Source organism: Haliaeetus albicilla, chromosome 13, assembly GCF_947461875.1.
Source record: "Haliaeetus albicilla chromosome 13, bHalAlb1.1, whole genome shotgun sequence".
Classification (NCBI taxonomy): Eukaryota; Metazoa; Chordata; class Aves; order Accipitriformes; family Accipitridae; genus Haliaeetus; species Haliaeetus albicilla.
Window position 1 is genome coordinate 19,031,767 of NC_091495.1, and position 25,829 is coordinate 19,057,595.

Sequence of the window (25,829 nt, forward strand, 5' to 3'; positions counted from 1 at the left end):
GGGGCTTGTGTCCAAGGTTGGCAGGGGTGATGCTTCTTCAAGGGTGCATGGCGCTTCAAGTCAGTCATCACTCGTAAAAGTCACACGAAAAGAGAGAGGGGCAGCAGATGAAACATTTACAAGGTAAATATTCTCTTGGCACTGTATTTTCTACATGAGTTTCTGTATGTCAATTAACACATACAAAAACCCAGTGCTGGAAACAAGAGAGTAACGCTCTAAAGCCTGGGAAAAGCTCCACAAGTCCATCCTGGTTTCCCACCAAAGAACAGGCAAACAGCTAACTAAGCCAAAAAACGTACACAGCCCAGTGGACATAGTTCTAAAACTGCCAGGCTATTTTCTCCTCTCTTCTTGCTTTCCCTTTCTCAGCATGTTACAACTTTGCAGGGTTCTTGCTGTCCACAGTGTTAAACAAACACTCTTGGGCACTATTGTGTAAATCACTCATCCCAGATAACAGATGGATTTTTACATTCTTTCTGCATATCTGAATCCATTATCCCAAGAAGGACCAGAAGAAAGTGGGCATTAGCTTAATGCAGCTCTGAAAGAGGAACAGTCCAGGTCAGGAGAGCAGGAATGATGGAAAGAGCCATCTAAATTGCTAAATCACTTTGAGCCAGTGACCAAATCCATTTCAGCTGCTGGCCTGTTTGAAGTGAGCTGGTGACGGCCTTTAGCCCAGTTCTTAGGGGTGTCCATGGCACAGTATCAATTTATTTGCTGGCAACCTTGTTAGAAAAGCCAGAAAAGTGATGGGCTTGGACAGTTCCCTTCTTACCTCCAGAGCTTAGTTTCTCCAGACAGATATGGGGCACTCTGGTGTGGTAGGCTGGGGCACGGGTCCGTTTTCGGGGCTTTACCTGTTCCCTGCTTATTCACTCCAAAGCATTGGCCTCTGGATCTGTTCCTGGAGCTCCTTTCCCCAGCACTGACATCATTCATATGTATGGGGGGGAAGAACAAAGACAGCACTCGCCTGTTTTCTTGTGTGATTTTTCAATACCCATTTTCCAATCCCAACATCCAAAGTAACAACATCCTTTCAAACCGCCCCCTCTTGAAATGCCACAGTAGTCAAACAGCTGCAAATCAAAACACCTTGTAAACAAGTGACTGAAATCCCGTGGGATGCCTGAGGGCTTGGGCACGTCTCAGAGTGATTATAGTTCCTGCTATACAAATTGGAGTCCTTGTAGCACAGTTTGTGCCAACTTCGAGCTCTTGCTTTTTATTTTTAGTCCTGTTTGTTGAGGGGTTCTCATGATAAAAAGAATGACATTCAGTATCAGTGATACACAGATAAAATTAGATAGTAGCCGGAAGTGATCGTGCAACTAATCCTCCCCACTGAGACTATCTTCCACAGGGTTTTGGTTCCTGTGGGCCTCAAGGACAGCTTTTCTCTTGGTGAATTTCACTTCCCATCAGCAGGCACCTGAAAAATTGGAATTGCATGGGATGTATGTGGTAAGTCTCATGCAGAGAAATGAATGTCATTGTCATTGCTTATGCCAACAGCTGGGACCATCTGGGACACTGAAGACAACATTGTCTAGATGTGTACAGCTGATCAAAGGTTGGTTTTAGCAAGACTCTAAACCTTCTTCCCTTTTGAGGGCAACAAAACAAGGCTTTTGCCTTCCATGCATGAGTTTCTGTACACAAAGCAGCTTAAGTTGTCAGCAGGGCTCAGTCCTGAGACTTTCTAGTCCCCCAGACATAAGTCACCCACACTGATGCTGAAGACATTATTCCTTTCTTTGGAAGAAGCAGCTGCCTACAGAGAGGATGGGATAGAAGGTGCATTAGATTACATCCTTAAAGCAGATCTTCTCTCAGGAGAATATGATCAGTTCTTGTTTGTTTTGGCTTTTTTTTTTCCCTTCTAAACTTTGGATTGCTTTCACTTTTACTACACTGTGAAATAGGAAAATACAAGAGGTTAACTGGTCGGCAAATGCTCTTTGTTGCTTAGAAACATGGAATGCAACCAGGCAGCGTACCTAGTGCACCATCAAAGGAAGGTGGAATTGGTGGCAGTGTAGCACAAAGGGATTTAGCTGTAGTATTATGGCAAAGAAAGAGTGTATCAAAAAGAAAGCTGTGAACCTGTAAGACCAGTTACTTTTAAGCAGGTTATGTAAAGGCATAGGGAGAGGATAGTTATGTAATGTGAACATGGTTCGACGCAGATAGGGAATGGAATTTTTTCCTCCTATAGCTTATTGGAGGAGAATGGCTCAAATGCCTGGACATGGTTCATTTTATGTCAAAAATCTGCTGTGAAATGAATTGGTGTATCACTCCCATCACTTCTTGGCAAGGGAGGTATCTTCAGCCTTAAGCCAGAGTGATCAGCTCTAAGGGAAAAGAAAACAGGCAGGTTTGAGTATGGCAAGTAGATGTGGTCCTGCCCATTTTTTAATTCCAGAAAAAAAAAAAAATTATTCTAGAGAACAAGAAGGATAGGGCTTTCTGCATCCCATGGCCTCCCTAAAGACTTTCTCACTTGGAGGAAGGTCATAGGGTTCAAAGTTGTGTCTCAAGTGCTGGTATGTAGTATTGACTTGATGTCATGCATCATTATAAACAAGTTATTATTTCATTCAGTATTTTGGGAAATGATGGGACTAGAACAATACATCCACAGCAGTTCCCTCCCTTATCCCAGCAGGCTCTTCAGTGAGCTACTTCTGAGCTGTACCTCACTGACGGCTGTCTGTCTATGTCTGGTAATAAAGTGTCTCTGGGGAATTTGGAGTAGGAATATTGATGGATTTTATGAAGGGTGGAGAGCTGGGAAGGAGGAGAGGGACATAAATTTGCAGTGTCATGTGGTTTGATGGCTGCTTGATCTGAGAACCGCAGGCTGAGAAGGCCCCAGGGCTTCATTGCTGCAAGCAGTGAATGCATCATCACTCCTTTTTCTACGTGTTTGTGCTTCTGAAGCCAGTCAGTCATTTACACCTGAGGGGATAGCAGAAAAACAGAGTTAAACAGGGTAGTGTTCCATTCATTTCTGTCTGCTTAGCTCAGGTTTGAGCTAGACCTGGGATGAGTACTTAAAAAAAAATAGGAATCATCATAAAGCAACAAGAAATGAGGTTCAGCAAGAGCGTATGTAGAAATCTGTTTTAAGTCTTAGGCTCTTGCATAACTGTCTCTGGCTAGTTCCCTAAACTTTTTTCATCTGCTGTAGTCTCCCTCGACCCATTTTACTTAAAAACTTACAAGCAATTTGAAAGTCCTGATGATGCACAATGTGTACGCTGTGACCTTTGCATAGTCTCTGCAATAAGATTGTCTTCCCTCTTTCTATTTCATAAGCACTGTCCATCTGGCCTTGCCCTGTCACATCCCTGGATATGAAGAAATAGTCTCCCTCCTGTAGAGGCGAGGCAGTCTATTAGGTTAACAAGATAAGGACTACAGCAATATTTACAGGTGGCCTGTTGTAAGGGATTTGTTGATCAGTGAAAGTATATTTACACTCCAGTCACCTTTTAGCCCATGGTAAACTCTTCAGTGCTGTCAAACTACTAGATCAAATAATTTAAAGGTAGCTCAAGCTAGCTGGCTGGAAATATTCCTCATCTCACAAAGAACAAGCTATTTCCCCACATCATTAGATAGACAAAGATATTCTTGAACTGCCCACAAAACAAAGCTAGACTGAATCACATGTTTTTGCCAAAAGTCACCCTACCCAAAGGAACCAGAAAAAACATTCACCTTCCTTTTCTTTTGCCAGCTTTTACAGTATGGGCTCTAACTTCACCATTACAGGAAAAACTGCTCTTCCCAACTGTGAAGATCAATCAGAGACTAGGTCTTGCTCCCTAAGGGTAACTGATCCCATAACTCTAGTCCAGTGCTTTGAGGGTACCTTGCTATCTAGTCTAACCTCAGTAAGTGTCCAAGGGGCAGAGCTGCCTAGAAATCATATATGTAAATATGATGAAGATGTGGTCCATAGCACCTGACCTGACATGAATTCCTGTCCAAACATTCTGCCTGTTCATATAAACCAGTCCATACTCCAGATGGAGTGGGCGAAGACTGGTGGGTTGATATTCCCGGCTCTGCCCTGCCCTAGCTTCTGATGACCTAGTTCTGGGTAACTGAAGATCTTACTGCTTCTGCGGTACAAAAATACTCTTTCATCATTTTGAAATCATGGTGATCCCATTGAAGAGTACACATAATCCAATACTGACTGTAGCGACCTCATGCTTTTATGCAAAATGGTGGTCAGGGCATTTCATGCTAGCAGTAAAACAGAGGGATTTACTGGAAAGGTATTAAATTTGTTTTTAAAGTGTCTGCAGAGCTAAATCAATTTCAAGGGTTTTCTGAGCTGCTGAACAACCAGAGGCAATCATTGCACTTCTCTATTGCCAGTTGCAGCCTTGTACCTCTTCTAGGCAGGGACTGTCTTCTACTCTGTATTTGTACAGCTGCTAGTTTTGCAGGGTGTCACCCCATCTGATCCTCTGAACCAGTATGATGGTATTTTGGTGAGCCTTCACTTGCAGGGCAGTCAGCAAGACACCTCCGCAGCTGCCCTCCTGTTTGCAGTACCTGTGGGTGAAATACAGGCAAATGCATTTGAGTTGGACATACATCTGATGCCAAGTGCATCTGGCAACTGCTCCGGCACTGCAGAGGACTGCCCCAGGATTTCTAGTTATTTATAATTCAGCATCAGATTGGACCCAGTTGCTCCTGGTTAGAGATCTTTTTGCAATAACAAACTAAGATTACATGAAGAGCTTAAAAAAAGAATTTCACCCCTCCAGGGCTAAATTACTTCCACTTATATACAACTGTCATATCTTTAAAGGGCAAACCCGGAAAGCTAACACTGCAAAATATAACTCTACAACTGAGATTATCTGCCTGCCCTCTCTAGGCAATCATGTCTCATATCTATAGGGTCTTTCATAGCAAAACCCAAAGTTCAGGCTAAGTGGATGGAAGATTTATGTACAGAGTAGGAAACAACAGCTTGGGAGGAGGTGTATTTGAATGCTGGAGCCAGTTACAAAGACAAACCTCAAACACCATACGACTGCTTTTACATAGCATCTCACTCATGTGGTAAAATCACTCCATGCTCACCCAGACTTTGCAAACTACTAGTCACCAACTGAGAAAGGCATGGTGACGTACATGTTACGGTAGCATCCGGCACTGTCAAACAATCCACTTCCATATGTAGCTCAGGATCCACTCCAGATATTTTATAACTGATGTTTTTTTAATGAAATAACAATTGGAAAACAGGGAGAATAAAAACCATATGCACCAACTTACCTGTCCCACGGGAGGTCTCATTCTGATCAACTCACCTTTAGGTAATTTAATTAGGAGCAGAGTTACACAGGAACATGAAGAGGTCACACATTCTCTACACTTTTTGTGAATATTGTCAGTCATATCATGAGAAAGCAGTCACACTGCTTTCACATAGTACTGCTTACACATAGTGGCTGTATTCAGCCTTGATTATATACCTGGATTAATAATTGAAGCACTTAACCCCAGGGGCAAATGGATTTCCCTGAAGAATACAGAAACTACAGAGGGCAGAGCTCAACATGTCGAATGTCAAGATGTGGAGCCTCTCATAGCCCTTTGTTCAAAAATTTTCCAGCAAAGAACATTTTACTCTCTTCAGAAGTATGGGGGACCCAGGCTTTATTGTCAATTTTCCTCTTACCCCCTTTCCAGTGACGGCACAGGATCAGAGTGGAAGGGAAGAAAGGAAAGATGAGGAAAAGAGTAAACATTTTTCACTTTTTTTTTTTTAATTAAAAACAATGCAAGTAATTTACATAGGAAAGTATATGGGTTCCAGATTTTCATCCAAAAAAGGACAATTTCCTTTTTTGTTGTTTTTAAGTTCAGCTTATGGAAAATATCCCCTGTTGGGTTTTTTTTTGGTGGTTTCTTTTTCCTTCTTTTTATGTGAATTCAGGACCCAGCACTGCATTGTCTTCAGAGAGCAGCACACTGAGACCAGTGACTAACGGGTACCTTGACAAGAATCCTAGCCCATTCTTCAGCCACAATAGTATCTTACATCTCCAGCTGCTATAAATGCTTGGGTGGCTCTTCCCCAGGACTGGGCTCTGTATGGTTCCTCCCAGGAATGATATGAGAACAGACTTTCAGAGCAAATAGCTGAAAGGTCTCCTTCACTGAGAGAGTTAAAAAATCACTGCCTAGGTATCACTGACATCATGAGCTGTCAGACTCTTTGTAAGAGCCTAGATGACACACCCCTGAAATGCTGCTGTGACCGAATTCTGTCCTACTGCCAGCAAGTCCTCGGAGGTCTTGATTTTGGCCCTGCATGGAGATGCTCAGACAGAGCAGTGATGAATTCAGCTTATAAGGAGCTGTATGATTCCTTGGTCAAACACACTCAGCTATGAGTGGAAGCAAGAGACAGCATATTGGTTAGTGGTCCTTCCTGGGTGCCAGGCTTTATGGACAGTACACCCTTATGTATCCAAGGGCTTTGGTAATACAAGAGTAAGCTTAGAAATAGGCCATTCATGTCTTCCCACTGCATATGTTCATATCACATGCAGCTATACCCCTTTCAATAAAATCCCAAGATTTAGAGAGGCTGAATTGCTGTAGGCCTCCTGGGTTCATTCAGTCAGATGCATTTATCATTTAAACTTTTTAAGCAAATCTACCAGTTACCAATCTTGGCTTCATTTTCTCATTGTTAGAACTGCTGAGCAGAAAGGTCAAATTGTGTGAAATACAACAAAGAGCAAAGGCCGTTTGATTGATTCTGATTTTTTTTCTTGAGAAAGGGAACAGCCTGCAATTGGCAATGCAGTCCAGGATGGGTGGGGTGTGTAATCTTCCATAACTCTGCTGCAATCTCAGGTTAACAGGGAGGATGGAGTAGCTGCCTGCTCTCTGTGTTCATTGCCATTGCTTGCTGCAAGATTGTGTCTGTTCCAGAAGGAGCCTGTAACTCACTGACTGATCAAGAGAAATTAGGTAGGAGTGGCTGAAGTTCTTGAGCAAAATTATGAATTTTCCAGTATGACTGTGGCTATCCAGAAATCCTGGGCACTGGAACAGTACACAGAGACCGCCTTCCACTGTGTTTGCATCCAGGACTTCAGCCGCTTTGGAAACATGTGTGATGTTTGGAAGCATGGCTCAGAGTTGTCACTGGGGTAATGCTGCACCTCCCCAGCCTCTGACTCTCCCACAGGAAATGACACCCATTCCCAATCAGGCTGAACGAAACAGTCCTGGCAATGGGTTGGTACCAGCAGCTGAACTGTTTTGAAAATCTAGACTAAAATTCCCAAAACCAAATGGTAACCACCAAGGCCTGGATCTTCAGCTGCATGGCTTTCTTCTAAGCTCATTGGCGTACTTGAGAGGTTTCCCACTGATTTCAGTGAGTTTTGTGGAAGGAGTGGAGCTAAAACAAGGCATAAAGAGGTTGGGCTGAGGTCTTAACCTCATCCCATCCACGCTTAGATATTTAAAGCCTCATCAACTGCTATAGTCAACTAGGGGAATGTGCCACTCCAGAGAGCAGATGAAATTGTATCTTTCCATTAGCTGTAGGTTGGCATGAGAACTATAGTTTAGGTCTTTCAGTTAAGTGCCTTACATTAGGCACTCCTCCTGTGTGATCTCGAGCAGTTCATTTTCTCTGTACCTCTTGGCAGCTCTGAGATAAGGCCAGTTAAATTTCCCTGTTTGTACCTCTTGGCAGGTCTAAGATAGGGACAGTTTTATCTCCCCATGTATAAAAAAGTTGGAGGTCTTTGAAAAGAAAGCTTTATAGAAGTACAAGGAATTATTATATATACTTCAGCAAAGCAACCCACTGTCAAAGGAATCCTCACCCCTGGACTTCTGTCTTCACCAGTCCCTCTCTTGTCTTCCAGTACAACCACATTACCACATTACCAACTGGCTGTCAGTTCTTGAGCATCCTAACCATTGTTCATTCATATTTATTTCAACTCCAACTAGTGTTCAGTCTAGAGGCTAAGAGCTTTCTCCAAAATTGGTTTCAAGTAGCTACGCAAAGAAAGGCAGCTGGGCAGTGGGCCTATTTCCCTTCTAGCAGCTTTTGTTATGATTTTAGATGTGAAATCTGCTGATGGGGTGGAGGCTGAACTGATTTTCTGAACTGCCTTGTTCACTGATATAAAAACCTCCTCTCTTAAAATGAATCAGAACAAACCCTTATGACATTATCCCATGATCCAAAGAGTGACTTTGCATTTGGCCACAAGAAGAGAGGCTTTTTTTTTTTTTTTTTTTTTTAGCTACATGGAACTGGGAATGTTTCAGGCAGTGACTTTTTATTCAGCGAATGATACACAGTCATGACTGAAGGAACTTTTCATTTCCCTGTGAATTACCACATCAAGCAGCGTTGTCTAATCCCTGTTCTAGCCTTTAAAGTTGGGATGCTTTTAATTTTTTTAATTCTCTGCCAAAATCTGTTTTTAAAGTTGTTATTGCAGTAGCTGCCAGATATGTCTAAGGGAATAAGTGAGTGGGATTGCACAGGAATAGACTGAATCTCCCAGATGAGGCTCCTAAAGCACTGTGCAATCCTTAGTGAGTTAAACCTCACAAATCCTTCCTGAGTTAGTGCTAAGTTCCTTTCGCTGGTGGAAGGCAAAGAGTGATAGGCATGGCAAGGGGCAAAAAGCATCTGCAAAGAGGATTTTGCTCCCTGGAGAACAAAGGGAGTGAAGGTGTGTCTTGTAGACAGTGAGTTACCCAAGGTGATGTCATCACTAGGAGTCTTTCCATTGATCTGCTCAGTCATTACAAACATCATAATTAGAGCTTGCTGAATAACATTCACGAATAGTGTATCGGTACCTTACCTTCTGCTATCAGTTTTGAGTAACTTGATTATTGGTTCAGAGATTACAAAGTGGGAAGGAGCCAATGGCATCATTAGTCTGAGCTCCTGCATACCATAGGCTGCAGGATCACACTGAATTGCTTTTTTTAAATTCTTTTTTCTTTTTTTTTTTTTACATATTGTTAGCAAATGGAGAAATCCTCCAGAAGCCTTACATAAACTGGTTAATTACTCTCACTTCTAAAAAATCATGTGGGGTTTTTTTCCAGTCAGGATTTGTCCAATTTCAGTTCTCTATCATTGTATTATTTATTTGCCTGCCAGTTTCAACAGTGATCAAGTCAAGCCTTCACCTGGTCTTTCTTTGTTCAGGCAGATTAAGCTCCTGGAGTCTTTCACTGTAAGACATGCTTTCTAGTCCTTTAATCAGCTTAGTATCTCTTCTCTGTACTTTTTCCAATGTGTTATCATCTTCTGGAATTATTCACAAATAACCTTTTCATTAGTCAAGCCGTTCTTCAGATGGTTGAATAATATTTGCCTGATGAAATTACAGTAACCTTCCTATTGGTTGGTTATATTATTTGTGAGTTGTTAACATGAACAGCTGTACAGGTCTCTTCTCCTACAGCTCCAGTGGCCATAGAAGACATTTTCATGTGTTGTTAGTCCTTCTTCTGGACAACCCACTATGCCATCTGACATCAATCCCAGCTGAGCCACAGTGAGACACCAACATGCTAGCGTGTAAAAATGTTCCTGTGTCTCAGGATGGAAAGAGACATAAAAACCAGCCACTCTTGGGTTAGCTCAGCCTTTCTCCTTGTTTTCTGCAGATTGCCAGAATCCTTTGGTATGCAAGAAATTCTGAGAGAGAGTATTATTATACATCAACAGTACTCCTGAACTGGGGAACTCCTGAAAGAAAGGCATGTTTATCACCCCAAGAAGCTTCTTAAGTGGCTGCTTCAACTGTTGCTAGTTACTGTATCTAGTGCTTCCTAACCTATCAATCCCAGTGATTTATGTTAATTACCAGGCTCCATGGTAAGTGATTGATATAGTGGGGTATTTGTGAACAAACAGAAGGCTGGTGTGACTTCTGGGCAAAGATTCAACACCATAAAAGGCTATGCTCTCTTGAGAATGTCCTCACTCATTCTCATCTACATTTGAAAGAGCTAGATGCCCACAAGAAAACTGTGTATATACAACAATTAACGCAAATTTTAGCTCAGCAGAGTATCAAGTCCCTTCTTAATTACACATTAACCTGACTCCCTTCTCCTCGGCTGCAATGTTTTGCCATCATTTGCTGCAGTGAAACAGGCTGTGGAACTTCCCCTGTAGCTTTTTGTTAAAAAGCCACTTGTTCAATTTCATGTTTTAGGCTTCAGCTGAACTCTCCTTTCTTGCCAGTGCATGTTTCCATTGAACACACAGCTTGGTGAAGAAATAGCCCCTTCCCTGTCCTGCAGCCTCCCCTGACCCTACTTCAGCCAGATAGGCAGCTGTGGTTGTGTTTGCTCTTCATCTGCTGGAAGCCATTGAGGTAGTACAGCCTAAACTCTCTTCTCTGCTACATGACACTCAAATCTCACCAACCTCTCCCCCTCCAAGTGAAAATCAGGGTGATGGGAAAGCTCACATCCTTGGCTTTCACTTTCTTTCTGCAGTTTTGGACCCCTGTAAGCAGGTCTCAGTGCCATCAGTATCGTAAAAAAAGAGCCTCTTTCTGCTACTTTCAGCTAGAACTTCAGAAAGCCACAGCCACCTCCAGGCTTTGATCATGAGCCAAAGCCAAAGCCAACCTCCTTTGTTCCCCAGGCCTTTTTAGTTTTGCTTTGACAGACACAAATGCTCTACTCTGTGCTTTCCCTCTTCTCTCTGTTCCCCCCTTTCACCCCCCGTCCCACTCCCCAGACCTTGGCTGGGAGTCTGGAACCTTATAATCCCTGTGGGAGAAGGGGTGTATGAACTTCTGCTTCATAGATCACCAAGACAATGCTGGACCAAGGGAAGTGGGCAGGCAGAGCCTAGGTGATTTGGCCCCAAATGTTAAGACAATGGGCTTTCCTGCCATTGTTTTCTGTCAGTCTGCCTCACTGCAGGAGGCAATGCATACTCTGTCCTGGTGGCTAAAAATGCCCAACAGGGAAAGGGAAGGGCTATAGCAGACATCTGGGGCCAAAGAAGAAGCAATTTGTTAACCACGTGTAGCCACAAATGGAGTTTTGAGGGAGGGGACTGCAAATAGCAAACTATTTCTAGATGTTCAAAGCCAATTGAAACATACCACTTACTGAACCTGAGCTTGGAGACTTGGTAGAGGTGGGGCAGATGGCACTGAAGACCCAGGGAAGATTAGCTTCCACACTTCCCAAGGATTTCTTGTAAAAGATGCTTCCTCCCTCACCTCTTCTGGCCTCTGGATTTCATGATCGGTGTCCTCAACTCTACCCTGCAGAAAGCTTTCATATAGCCAAAAGCTGAAGAGAGCAAGGCAGAGGGCATGCAGAATTTCCCCGGAAGCTCTGTGGGAATAGTCTTTCTTGTATTGCTTTGCAGAAGGAAAATTCATCAGAGCAGCGAAAGTACAGGCTTTTTAATATGAAAATCTTGAGTCTGCCCATCCTCTGCCAGAGCCTGCTTCATGTGATGCTGAGCAAGTAGGGTACATATTTAAATGTGTCCCCTAGTTTGGAGTGCTCCAGCTTCAAACGTAGTGGTCTGTGGTTAAGAGATGCTGAGCAACCTTCAGAGTCATTAGTTTCAAAATATTGGATGGTCAGCACTTCTGGAGCTCTTCATGTCTCAGTTTCTTGGCCTCTGAGGAAACCTTGGAGTGATGACAGAGAGGATGGTGAGCCATTTGCCCTGGGTAGGGAAGGTAGAGAAGTCCATGACTCATTGCCTTCCTACATTTCCCAAGGTAGTGCAAGTCACTGCTAGTGAGCTGTAAGCCCTCAGGAACTTTATGTGCTCTGGATCTGATGGAACTGAAGAAGACAGAATTGAGAGGCACATCTGAAGTACTGCCATGAATCTCCCTGTGTCTCAGAGCTTTTTCAGCTTGCTCACTTGAAAAACTGCCTGCACGGCTCATAGGAAAATGAAATAGAAGGAAAAGAGAAACCAAACTAATACCAAGGCAGGTAAATATTCTTTCATACTTCTTAAGTGCCACTGAGGGCAAACCATTGTCATTACAAAAACAGATGCTATTTGACTAAATCCTTCCCTAACATTTGTGGTAGATCACTTTGGTCATTTACGTTCCAGTTCTTCCCTAAAGCTTTGCCACAGGGATTTGGGCACAAGTTCAAGTACCTGGCAACTGGAACCATGCCCCTACTAAGCCACCTAAAGACTGACATTCCAGGCCTCCCCTCATGGAGAAGAGCCTTGGTCCCCTAACTGAGCTTCAGCATCCTGAGTACAAAGCCTGTCAGATTTCATTGTTAACGAGTGAGGAAATAAATTGGCTGTAATTATTCTATGAAGAGCTTAGATGGAATTTTACAGGAAGGAAGCTTTATCTAGAGATTATAAGGGGATTCTCTGAGCCAGGATTCCCTGGTTTTATTTCTGGTTCTGCCCCTCATTTGTTGAGTGGCCCTGAGTGAATGTTGTATCTTGTTTTCCCCCCATTTGTAAAAAGGGGTAATGATATCAAACTTCCCAGCGTAAGTGTTTCTAGGCTTAATTAATTAACATCAGTGAAGCAATCTGAGTTTTCAGTTGGAAGATGCCATAGTAACAATCAAAGAAATATTTCTAACTGCTTTGGTATTTGGCATTCTCATTCTTTTTCATGTATAGGTGACAGCCCTCAATGAGAGAGAACACAGATTTCAATCTACTAACTGGTGACTGGGCACTAAGGAAAACTGGTCTGTAACTGGGTAATAAAGTCACTGAAATTGCATTTCTTCTCAGGTTGTGAAGAACAGACAGACAGCCACTTGCTCAACTATTTGTTAGTCTAAAATTTTCAATTAATTGTTTTATGCAAACAAATCTTTTTGCAAATGATTCACTGTGACTTTTGGGTAGTTTCTACTCGTGCAGAGTGATTGGCCAATCAACTCACATGGTATTGTGTTTGCTCCTTAAGTGGATAATGCTCAGGCTCCCAAATGCCTTTCAAAACTATACAATCACAGAATTGTTCAGGTTGGAAGGGACTTCAGGAGGTCTCTAGTTTAACCTCCTGTTCAAAGAAGGACGAGGTCAGCTATAAGATGAGAACAGGTTGCTCAGGGCTTTTGACAGTTGAGTCCTGAAAACCTTCAAGGATGGTGACTGCACAATCTCTTTGGGCAATACTTGACTGTCCTCATGGTGAAAATGCTTTTCCTTATAGGCAGCCTGAACATCTTTCATTTTAATTTATGTCTATTGTCTCTTGTCCTCTCACTGTGCACTACGGTGAAGAACCTGGCTCCATCTTCTTGATAACCTCCTTGTAGGAACTGTCAGGCTGTTGTTTGTCCCCTACAAAACCATCTCTTCTCCAGGCCAAACAAGTCCAGTTCCCTAAGCCTCTTCTCACAGGGCTCTAGCCCCCAACCATCTTGGTGGTGTCTGCTGAACTTGCTCCAATATGTTAACGTTTTTCTTGCATTGGGAGTCCAAAACTGGGTTCAGTACTCCAGTGGCATCTGAATACCTAGAGAAGGGGGATAAACACAGCTGTCAACCTCCTGGCTGTGACCTTGTTAATACAGCCCAGGATGCCTTTGGCCACCTTTGCTGCCAAGGCACACTGCTGGCTCATGCCCAGCTTGCCCTCTGCCTGGATCCCCAGATCCTTTTCTGGAGAGCTGCTCCCCTGCCCATCAGTCCTAGCCTGTACAGCTGCGGGGGCTCTTCCTTCCCAAGTGCAGAACTTTGGATTTGCTTGCTGAATTTCATAAGGTTCCTATCAGGCTATTCCTCCATGGCCATCTGAATGGCAGCCCTGCACTCAAGCATACCAACTGCCCCCTGCTACTTTGATGTTGTCTCCAAACATGATGAGCAAGCACTCCATTGCCTCATCCAGACAACTGCAAGATGTTTAAACAGGACAGGCCCCAGCATAGATCCCTGCAGTACCCCACTTGTTACCAGCCTTGGGGTAGAGTATGACATATATCCACTCCTCTCCGAGCCTAACCATCTAAACCATTTTTTTACCTTCTGCTAGTCCACCCATCCAGACCCTAACATCCTAACTTCAATATAAGAATATTGTGGTAGACAGTGTCAAGTCTTGCTAAAGTCATGGTGAATGCCTGCCAAGAAATCATGTGTGAATAATAGCTACATATATTACATTTACCTGTATGTGTGTGTATATGCATGCACTTTTTGAAAACAGACTTGTGAACTACTGTGTAGTCACAGTCTGAAAGCCAGTCAGCATGGTAGTGAATTGAATTTGTGTCCTAGAGTTCAATTTCTTGAACATGTGCTCTGTTGTTTTGCACTTTATGGTTTTCCATTTTACCTTTGACCAGGATTTTTTAAAGCAACCATCTTTGTCCTTACATCCAACCCCAGTCATGGGTCAAATAGGTGTCTGCATTTGAATGATGGAGCTACTTGTAGCCGTAAGTCATTCTCCAAAGTTTTTCCTTCCCCTAACTTCAAAAGGAGTTCTAATCTTTTTAACCTCTGCTTTCGCCAGTAATGTCAAACATATGGTCTGCAGGAGATCTGGACCACCAATAAAATCATGGGAAGCTCATAGACTGAAAGAATGGATGTGAGTGAGACACTCCAGGAGAACAGGACTGGCTCCATGCCTGGCCTGTGTAGGCTTGTCAACATAAGCAGCATGGATCTCAGGCGCTATCCTCTCTGTGTATATCTAGGCTTTAAACTTAAACCAGATCTCCAGCTTCAATCATCACATCCTTGCTACTGATGTTCAGCTCTGTCCTGTGCCTGTTGTCTCATCTCCTGTTGTTTGGAGACATAGCGCAGAGAGACGTTTTCCCCAGCAATTGGGACATAGAAGCTGTGTGTGCTCCTTATCATCTCTTCTCTAGCAACATTTTTTTTTTTTAATGAAGTTAAGAATATGCTCTGAGAGCTTCTGGGTGCAGAGTGAGGAGGAAGGGGAGATGTGTGGCCATTTTTAAACTGGGTTGGGTAGCTCACTCCCTCTCAAAGCCTTGAGCCATTGAGGGAGGATGGTGCCTAAAAGTGAGCTGCTCTGCTGCAAAACTGGAGCCATCCTCCACAGTACCTCAGTGGGTGCTACTGAACTCGGGTGCAGCCATACTCAAGCCTGTTGTTCATAATGGACAACATGGTACCACCCATGCAATGCTGAGGTATGTACCAACCTCTACCTAGCTGGAGAGAGGAGACATTCTTAACCTCTGGTCCCTCATCTGTTGGAGATGTCCCATCCAGGTACTGACTGGCTAAAAAAGTTATACACAAAGGCTGGTGGCAGAGCAGCCGGGACTGGTGCTAGAAGTCAGGCCTCGTCCCTCTTTACAGTACACAGATTTCCAAAATCCCATGTTTGGGCAATTCTTCCAGCTTCCCCTCCTTGGACAATGTCAGGTATGTAATGACACCCGGCCAGCTAACTTAGAGGAAATTGTGTTTTTCAGACTGGCCTGTCAACTCATGCCTGAAGCCCCATGTTGGGCAGTGTGCTGGAGATGCACTTGTCCAGGAGTCAAGCAGCATTACAACAATGAAATAAAGTATGTGAAAATTACGGTATGTGAAAAATGCAGAGGTTGGTATTGGTGTCTGACACAGCCAGTGCAGCTTGGGTGAGTGGATGGCTGGATGTTATTCCTAGCTGATCTCCCACCCAAAATACACCGAGGACCTTTGTAAATATGCAGCTACCTCCTCCCAATAATACTCAGGTGAATGTTGTGGTAATTATTATTTCCATTTGCCAAGAGATGCAGTAACTAGCCTAAGGCAGTTCATCGGGCTGAAGGAAAGCCCAGTCTTGTGACTCCTGGGCCCCTGATTTTTCTGTGCAATTAAAGACAAAAATTCTTCCTTTACCAATTCCATGACACAGCACTTGGTAACAATCAGGCAATTGCCTGAATGGTTTAATGAGCCCTCTAAAGACCTGGACAGAATGGTTGAACTTAAGTGTTGGATTTTCCCACCTTGTCTTCTGGAAGACAGAAAATCAAATCTCTTGTAATGATCTTAGCTGTGAATGTAGGTACTGCAGCCTGTTTTTTTATGCCAGGCTTATTTACCAAAACTGGGTCCTGTTGGAGTGGGAAGGGAGGAGATCTCATTGTGCAGCCTTCCTACCTATGCAGGAATGTGTTTGCATGATGTAGTCACTGTCTTGAACCAGCTAATCCTCCTTCCCTTCCAGGATGGTCTGCACTGCTAGGTCTCAATGTCAGAGACACTGTTTTGCCAACAGCTGACAAAGTTTCCTTGCGTTCATGGAAAGGTCCTGCTCTTTACATCCTGGAGACTAAAAATGCTGTCCTTGCTACTGCTGTGAAGTTAACATTGTATACATCTGTCCTGGTTTCAGCTGGGATGTAGTTAACTGTCTTCCTAGTAGCTGGTACAGTGCTATGTTTTGAGTTCAGTATGTGAAGAATGTTGATAACACTGATGTTTTCAGTTGTTGCTCAGCAGTGTTTAGACTATAGTCAAGGATTTTTCAGCTTCTCACGCCCAGCCAGGGCACCTGACCCAAACTGGCCAACAGTGTATTCCATACCATGTGACGTCCCATCTAGTGTAGGAACTGGGAAGTGGGGGGCAGGGATTCGCCGCTCGGGGACTGGCTGTGTGTCGGTCGGCGGGTGGTGAGCAATTGCCCTGCGCATCATTTGTACATTTCAATCCTTTTATTACTACTGTTGTCATTTTATTAGTGTTACCATTATCATTATTAGTTTCTTCTTTTCTGTTCTATTAAATCGTTCTTATCTCAACCCAGGAGTTTTACTTCTTTTCCTGATTTTCTCCCCCATCCCACTGGATGGGGGGGGAGTGAGTGAGCGGCTGCGTGGTGCTTAGTTGCTGGCTGGGGTTAAACCACGACAACATCTTGGACCTGGTGCAGTGACAGTCAGGAAGTCCTGGGAAGCCACAGATGCTTATGACATGCTGTAGATACCAGCAGGTTTTGCCCAAGATGTGTGGCCCACAGCAGGAGTGAGAAGAGCCCCCTTTGCCCTGGCTGTCTGCAGAGTGTCTGCAACCTACAGCCCAGCCGGTGTTGCCATGGTCACGCTGTCCGCCCTGGGCCCACGAATTCTGATCACTTCAGTGAAAATAATTTGATGCAATCAGCAGAGACATGGGGTTTGCAGCTACCACACTCACCCGCACAGATACACACGCTCTTGCAACCATCTTCTTTGTGCCATGGTTTCGGTAAGTGAGCAGACAAGTCTGCTTGTAAGACAACAGTGGCATGTCAGCCAGTGGGGATGGTTACAAACATGGCTTTCTCCAGCTCTGCTTAACAAGACCTCCTCCTGCTGCTTGGAACAATGTGTTGTTACCACAACACAACATCTAGTTAAGGAAAGAAAGCCAAGCAGAATCCACTCAAACTTCAAAACTATCCCCTTCCCTTCACCAACAGATTTTTCTGGTCAGGTTCAAATTATTTGCCAATTAGTGCTGGAAAAAGCCCTTGCTCTGGTTTGGCCTGTATTTCTTTGCTGCCCCAAATCAACAGAAGGTATTTCTGGGAAGCGGACCTCGGGGGTGCAAGAAAATTACATTGGCCTGTAGTAAAATTAAGGCTAGCTTCTTTGAGAGTTGGGCCGCGCTGGTAGTTATTTCATACTACTCCACTGCGGCTCCGCTTCCCGGGCTGATGTATCCAGGCTGCATGCTGTAATTTTAGTTTCTGGTGAACTGAGAGCAAAATCCCAGAAGCCACAGGCAGCATTACCTAGCCTCAGTGGGCAGGCTGGCTGGGTCACCTCTGCGCATCTCAGCCCATAGGTGAGGTACACTGGGAGGGCAGTAAGATAGGTGCTTGGTGCTTGTGCTTGCTCTTACTGTTGCTCTTGTGGGACTCTGCTACATGTTTGCAAGGGAGCCAGGTAGTGGATGGGTGTTGTACAGAAATTCAGTCTCCCAGTCTGTCAAGCTTGAAAGTTTTTCCAGCTTTCAATTTTGTCTAGAGTTTCTCTCTTAAGACTCCCCCCTTCTTCAAACAGAGCCTCAACTCTGGCTGGGTCCCAGAGACAGATACCAAATGGCGCTTTTTTCCCTTTCTTTTGCTCTTTCTTCCTTCTCGTGAAGCTGGCAGACTCTCCAAACACACATCCAACCAACGCACAGTGCATTCGAAAACAGGCCATCTGGCTGAGCACTCCTTGAGAATGAGAAGACAAGAAAAACAACCCTCTTGGAGCTGGCAGCTGAAAGGCAGGCAGCCCGTACGTGGACTTGATCTTGTGGTGCAATCCAAGAGCCGTCCAATCCAAGGGCATTGCAAAAAAGCTCTTTCCTAATGAGCAGAATATGGCTGTCTCCAGAAGTGGCTCCAAGTCAACAATTTGAGTGGGATGCTGTAACTCTCCTCGCTGCACATGTGCTCATTAATTAAAGCCACTTTGGAAGATGCCCCCGACACCCCCGCCAGGGCTGCCAGCCTACCCTCCCCGAAATCCTACTTGCTGCTTTGCAGCCCCCTGCAGAGCCCCAGGGGAAGGACAGGGCCATCAGCATCCAGCTCTTAACCGCAAAACGGACCCGTTGCATCATCGGTGAACAGCTGCGCAGGGAGTAGAGTACTGGAAGGAAGTTGCACACCATTTGCTTTGCTGTCGTTTTTCTCCCCTCTGAGTTTGGTAACAGCCAGAGTGCTCCAGGGATAAAACCACTCTGGGCAGGTCAGCAAGCGACAGGGATGGAAGGGAGCTGAGCAACCCAACATTGCAATTCTTAGCTATTTTTTCTGATGATTAAGGACTGGGTTCAAAAAATCAGGGTGGCTGAGGTGAATGTAGAGCCATTAGTAGCCAAATCCCTCAACAGTAGAACAGGGAGCACTCAGTGAAACTAGTAGGAGACGAGTTTAAAACAGATTAAAGAAATTACATCACGTTAGGTAGAGAACTTCTGGGAGTTGCTGGCCCAGAAGGCTGCAGAGGCAGACAGCATCAGCGGGCTCAACATGGAATTAGACAAATTTGCAGACAACAGGTCTGTAAATGGACACTAAAGGGAGCAGGCAAGATGTACAGTCTAACATCCCGATCCAACAAAGGTGAATGGTGAGGAAACACAAGGGAGAGGGAAATGTCCAGGCCTGTCTGCTCTCCCTGGATAGTCCCTCACCTTGCCCCAATTGGGAGCAGAGTGCTGGGTGAGGAGGACCACTACTCTGGCCCAGAAGGGCCGTTCTTCAGTTTTTATTGTAGGATTCAGTCCCTGCGTCAGCCTGATCTGAAGGTCATATGAACAGATTGTTGCCTCTTTAAATTACCAAAAGAAAGCTAGAATCTGATTTTTCTCAGAAAGCTGGATTTGTGGGCTGTTTCCACAAATGTTAACAGTTACAAGCCCTGACTTAATCTGTTTTGGTCTCCCAGTCATTACATTTCACACAGTGACTGCATGATTCATTTGACCCTTTATCTTCTTACCTGGGATCTCCTTGTTTCTGCATCTGCCCCTTTAGTACTGACGGGAGCAAGGACAGCTCAGCCTTTGGCAGATCATACAGCTACATCTCTGCTATGGGTGTATGGGTTTCCAATGGCTAGTTTACAGCTCTGCATCTCCAGATGGCTATTTCTCAGGTTTCTGCTGTGGCTTCTTGCATGCAGTTGTATTTCCCAGGTGATGGACTAAAGTTTTTGATCTTTTGACTTTATTAACAGCAGAGTTCTGTAAGTGAAAAATTGCTTACTTATCTTGAAAAATTATGACAAAGGACAGACTGCACCAATGCAGGTCCTTAGTAGCTCTGTGTTTCTTGCCACTGAGTTATCAGAGACATTCAGTTTCTCTTCCTTTTATCAACATGCAATTTAGTTGTCCCTAACTGACAAAGGTAAGGTCTAAAATTGAGATTTTGCATCACCATCTTTTTAAACCCACCACTTTATAAGCTTTAACAATGGCAAGGAGGTGTTCCTATTCTGAAAACAAAAAAATAGGGATTAGATGGAGTCAGATATGCCCTTTCTTTGGCATTGACTTAATTCAAACACAGGTAGCTAGTTCAGAAAAACCTGGAGGTGACAAGGGATAGAGACCTGTACTAAATCAGAACGAAGTGCAACTGCTAAATCATACCAGAGAGAATGTAAAGAGTAACTGGGAAGCTTCAGTGTGGAAAAAAAATGGGGACAAATTTGGGGACAACAAATTAGAAGGGACCTCTGGGTCATTGATTCTACTCCTCTGCAGTCCCACAACTGATAAAGATCTGTCTTCAAATACTTGTTTTTTATTCCCATTGTTCCTCTTTGGAGGTTATTCTAACTTCACTCTGCTGTTTCTTTGAAAGCTTCTGCTACTTTGCAGCGTGAATTTATTTATGACCAGCATATGCCCATTTTAAGATCTTTCCTTTTTTAAACTCTAACTTGCTATTAGCCACATTTAGTAAGAGTTTTAGGGCGTAATTCATCTCCTACAAATATGTGTGTTCTGTTATGCTAACATTGTTCCTTTTCTTTTTTATTTTTAACTTACAGGAAAGCAGAATAATATGCAAAGACAAGATGAAACAGATGTTTCACGTCTACATTACAATTCAGACAGAAAATTAAGTCAGCTGAAGACATCAGAACAAAAATGCTTTTTAAGTGTTTCTGTGCTATCAGTTACTCAAGGGATAGCTACAGGTAATACACCTTTCAGTACATATTGCTTCCTTTACAGCCTTTGATGTGATCTTGTGAAAGGTAGATTCCCTTCAGGAATGTGCTCTGAGGTCTGAGGCAAGTCAGGTGGAGCTCTGGGAGCATGGCATCTCCAGGGACTGGGTTCCAAACTTGCTTGAGATGCTGTGTAAACAGCACTGTTGACAAAGAGAGAATATCAGGACATATTCTCACGATACTGAGAATACCAAGTGAATATCAGTTGTGCTGTGAGAGTGTCATTTGTTCCTTATATTCCAATAAAATTAATTAAGTTTTCTTCAGGTCGATTCCAAAATTAGATATAGAGAATGTCCAAACCATCACCAGTGAAAACGATGCCGGTTGGAACACCTTTCTAGTGAAAAAATGGGCTTTGAGAGAACAGATATTTTCATAGAAAGTGTTTGCTGTCCTCCAAATGTGCCCCCATCTCATAAACCCAAAAGCCTTAAAAGCAAAAGAGATTTGATTGTTGGCAGTTTGGGGATTATTCCCCTCCCTTTCCCCCAGCATTTTCCAATGGAAAATATTCAGAGTTTGGGTTTTCAGCCCTTTGCTGAAATGTCAACATTTTCCAAAGGGTGAAGGAGGGGAAAAGAGAAGAAAAGAAAAACATGTTCTGACCAGCTCCAGTCAGAGCCAAAAGGCTCAGTCCTGGATTTGGTCAGGGAAGTATGCTGGAGGGGAGAAAATGGGAGTGTCTTGGTTCCACACACAGCCTGGCTGGCCTGAGGGCTTCGTATCACGATCCATTCGTATGAGTCATTCCAGTCGACATTTTGCCAGTGGAGCCTGTGCAGTGGCTTTTAAGCACTTCAGGTCAACATGTTAGTTGCAAACACTGCCTTGCTGCTTGCCATAGTCACTTCGGCTCTCTGTGTACATGTGGGATGCACACAGGTACACTCTGTTCGAGTTCAAGTCCTCCAATATTTCCATGACGGCTTTAACTCAGAGAGACAACAATAACACCTGGCACCTATCCAGACCTGAGAATTCAGCTCTCCCCCAGTCATAAAAGAGGAGAAAGGACAAAAAAGGCATGTGCCTGTAAACATACATGATTGTCTGGGTCCTCCACCCAGAAGACACTGTCTTGTGCTGTGCAATGGCTGGAATTTAGCCTTTGAAAGGCCCGGGCAGCTATGGACAGGCTGGCCCAAGCTAGGGAGAAATGCTGGAAGAGCCAACATAAAGGCTGCTAAACTACACATGGACATGCCTGTGCCATCCTGCTTCTGGGGGAAAAGGAGTGGCTTCATTTCCCCAATCCATTGCTGATCCCAGCTGCCTGCTCAGCCTCTGGAAAGCTGTCCCAGCACTTGGGCACCTTCAAATCTGAGGAAGACAAGGGCCATCTTTGCTTCTGCCTCTCCAAGGCGTCTCCCACAGCTGCAGTGGGGGAGCTAGTAGACGGATGCATACCCAGACTAGGTCTTTGTCCCCCTCTAGTGACTCCACTGCAAAAGAAGTTTTCCAAGTCCTACTCCCTCCAAGCAAGATGGTGATTATTTTAGGCCAGGGTGTTGAAGAGTTTCCTTTCTGAAAGCCAGTAGGACATCTAAGCACCACTGGCAGGTCATGTATTTATACACACTCAGATATTATCCATTACCAATGTAAACAGTAATTAGAAGCTTGACTTTTTGATCTAACAGGCCACGTGTGCCTGCTTTCCTCCCATACAGGACGGCAGTCACAGACTTCACATGATAGCCCATGCTTAGTCCTCCAGTAGACCCAGCTAGGGCCACTGTTACCAGTGCAAAAGCACAGGCTCCCGATCTCTTGTAACCAAACACTTGCTGAGTCACAGCCCAGTCACCCGTATGCTTAGCAAGTTGCGTCAGCCATCTGTCACCAGCACATCCTCCTCACTGTGCTGTGACTCCACAGGGAAAACAACAGGAGGCAGATTACGTTCAGCTGAGGAGCCAGGTTCTCGTGCGTCTTGGCTCTAAATAACCCCTGGATTGCCTTCTAACCAGTGGTGAAGCCTTTGGCTCCTCTTAGTTTGGCCCTTTGTCAGGGAAGAAAGTGACATTCAGGTTCAAACACTGAAAGCTTTGCCTGACTAGTAAGTGACTCCAAACAGCTGACTCTGGCAATACATGGATAGCATTATGAAAATGGCCCTCCTACAGCCAGATCATCTACACGGTCCTCCACACTGGTGTTCTCCTCCAACCAGTGTTTAAAAAATAACACCAAAATATAGGGTGCTCTGTTTCCTAAGGCCTTGTCCCACCTACTGTGTCAGCTAAAGGCTGCAAGAGCAGCCTTATGTCTCCTGTCCCCATGTTTCCCTAGGTTCAGCCATGTGCTAGAGGTGCAGCCCAGGTGGGCACAGCCCCAAAAGACAGGATTGCTTTCTGCCATGTGTCTGCATTATGGATCAAATGAGGCACTGCCCAGGTATACGAGCCAGACGGGTTGTGTAAGCAGCTCAGAGTAGGGACTCACACTGGATTTCACAAACCTAGACCCCCACATTGCTTACCACAACCTCCCTGGCCAGGGGTCCCCAGCCTCCTCTCTCATGTGCTTGAAAGTCTGTTTTCCCCATTAATTCACTGAGGGACAAATCACCTGTACCAGCAATCTGACCATCCTACTTTATCCTAAGGCAATGAAAGAGTGCAGAGTGGATGTGGCCTTTTTTGTTCTGGAGGAAAAAAGTGAACTCAATGCCAGGCACAGATCCCAGGCTGTATAGTTCAAATTGCACTCAGAGCACATAATTCCCATTTGTGTTTGTGTGCACGCAGGGCAAGGGTGGGGGTTGGCGGGGGGGGAATATAAGAATGTAATTGTCATAATTTAATCCAAAACTACTTCTTGGAAGAAAAATAAAAAACAGGCTGACACAAACCAGCATGTTCAGTTATAAACACCACATGAAAGAGCTGTATTATGTTCTACTTGGTAACTGACATTGAACGTTAACGTTCTCAGCTGCCCGCTACTGGGCAAAGGCCTTTCCAATGCTCCCCTCCCGACACAAACAAAAGCCCCCAGCCAAAATGCGGCACAGATACCAATTTCTGAGGCCACAGAGAAATTCCACATAGAAAGTTCATTATGAGCAGAGGAGGCAGGCTGGTAGACGGAGCGGCACGGAGCAGATAGATAGTCATCTGGGACTCGGGACGCTCCCAGCTGCGCTGGCGAGAGCGCACGCACATCTCCTGCAAGGCCATAAAAAAGTTGGCATATGCTGTGTGAGCCGCGGAGGGATTCCCCCCCACCCCCCAGATTTCCCATAACAGGCCAGTGTATTCCTGGAGTGACAGGCCTTGCTGGCACCACAGCTGCTCCTCTCCAATGGACTTGGGTGCTCGGCTGGCTGGAAGCAGTAGCAGCCGGCAGGACTGGTGTTAGGGCCCTCAGTGCCCTTTTCTCCTCCCAGGCCTTCAGCTGGAGTGAGTCACTTGGTCTAAAGGAAGCACAGTCATTCCGGCTTGGATCCTCAGGGGCGCTTACCTACTTAACTCCGGATGGCCACAGCACCCCCCCAAAAGCACCCAGGAACAATGGAGGACTGATAATTCACTCAGTATTTCTTCTCTCCCTCTGGTGTATTCACCAGGCAGAATTGTACTTCCTGCCTGTGGGACCAGGAGGCAACAAGGAAATGCCCTCCAAATGCTCACTCTCCCCTGCAGTGGGGGTGGTTGGGGTCTCATCCTAACTAGAGGCTCCACAAATCATCTGCTGGAGTCACTGCAATAGGATATAATGAAATAAATGCCTTCTGCTTGAAGAGTATGTTTTTTAGCTTCACACTAACCTTTATTTTTCCTAGGGCTGAGTGACATTATTAGCACCCATGCTTACTGCTGAAGTGAAGCATCTTTGTTGTAGTGTGGGTGGAAGATGGGTTATCATCAATATGGAGCAGATCTAGAGAATGGCTTCTGTTATTTACTTCTCTTCTGTTCTTGTAGGATGTGTGACACCATTTAACAAAGATCCACTTAGCAGAATCCAATTAAAATCTGAATTGTCACCCAGGCACCCTTGGGAGATTTTCCTTGTCTTTGGCTGCGCCTAGCATACTGCCATTTCATCAGTCCACCACTCGCCTTGCTCTGAGGGGATGGTCAAAAACAATGAAAGGCAAAAAACAGCGAAAGGGAAAAAGCAACATATAGATGTATGGGACCGCGCACGGTGACACCTCGGGATATTGCTCTGGCGGGCACCGCCTTATGAAAGTAAGATACTCTGGCCTCCCAATGTCTCCCACTTCGCCCGAAAGGTGGAATTGAACCACTCTGTCGCTAGACAGCTACAGGTTTGAAGCCTGCACCCCAGACCACTGAGGGTCATCCGGGCAATTGAAATAACGGCATCGCCACGCTATATAAACTCCTAGCCTTCTCTCGCCCTCAGGTCAAGGTGAGGGGTGCTTTGCCGGGAGAGCTGCGTCCTCCGCCTGGCCTCAGTGTGGAAGCCGACAGGCAGTGGGCGAGGGTTCTGCGATGGCGGGAGGGGAGGGGAGGGTACAGCCGCCGCTGTCGGCCCAGAAGCACCCGGGCGCTGTATGCAAATATAGGGGCGGTGATTGGCTGTCCCCGAGGGAGGGGCGGGGCGGGAGGCGCTTCGGGAGGGGGCCGCGGCCCTAGCGGTGCCCCCCGGCTCGGGGCGGCGGGTGACTCACGGCGCTTCCCAGAAGGAGCGGCGCCCTGCCAGCAGCGCGGCCGCCCCGCGCCCTGCCCCCCGCCCTTCCCGGATCTCCGGGGTCCCTTACAACATCGGACGGGGCAGCTTGTGCAACGGGGGCCGTCCCCGCCCCGGCCCACGCTGCCGATCCCCTGTGATCGCCCCTGTTCCGCGGTCGCTGGTCCGGGGCTGGCAGAGCAGCGGGCGGTGCAGGAGCAGGCGTTGTGCAACCTTCAGCGCCCGGCGTCGTCCTGACACCCGTGTGCCTTTCTACCACTCGAGCTCGCTTCCTACGTGAGACAGAGGCCGGGGTGTGGGTCCACGTTTCCTCTCCCCGTCAGTGGAGCTGCCCGGTTCGTTAGGTGGGTGTAAATACGGCTGCCCAATTAGTTAAGAGCATATGAATATGACAGGCAGGGCTCGGCAGAGAAGAC

At 45.3% G+C, this 25,829-nt stretch overlaps 1 long non-coding RNA gene and 1 other non-coding gene across 2 annotated transcripts; one reads left to right on the forward strand and one right to left on the reverse strand.

The window, feature by feature from the left end:
• The first annotated feature begins 1,371 nt into the window (after positions 1 to 1,371).
• LOC138688836 (uncharacterized) lies at positions 1,372 to 24,797 on the forward strand. Its single transcript, XR_011327641.1, has 3 exons — positions 1,372 to 1,473; positions 20,560 to 20,709; positions 24,678 to 24,797. It is a non-coding gene; the product is annotated as an uncharacterized lncRNA (long non-coding RNA).
• Positions 24,798 to 24,981: 184 nt separating this feature from the next.
• On the reverse strand, positions 24,982 to 25,068 carry TRNASTOP-UCA (transfer RNA opal suppressor (anticodon UCA)). The gene has a single exon. It is a non-coding gene; the product is annotated as a tRNA-Sec (tRNA).
• Between the last annotated feature and the right edge of the window lie 761 nt (positions 25,069 to 25,829).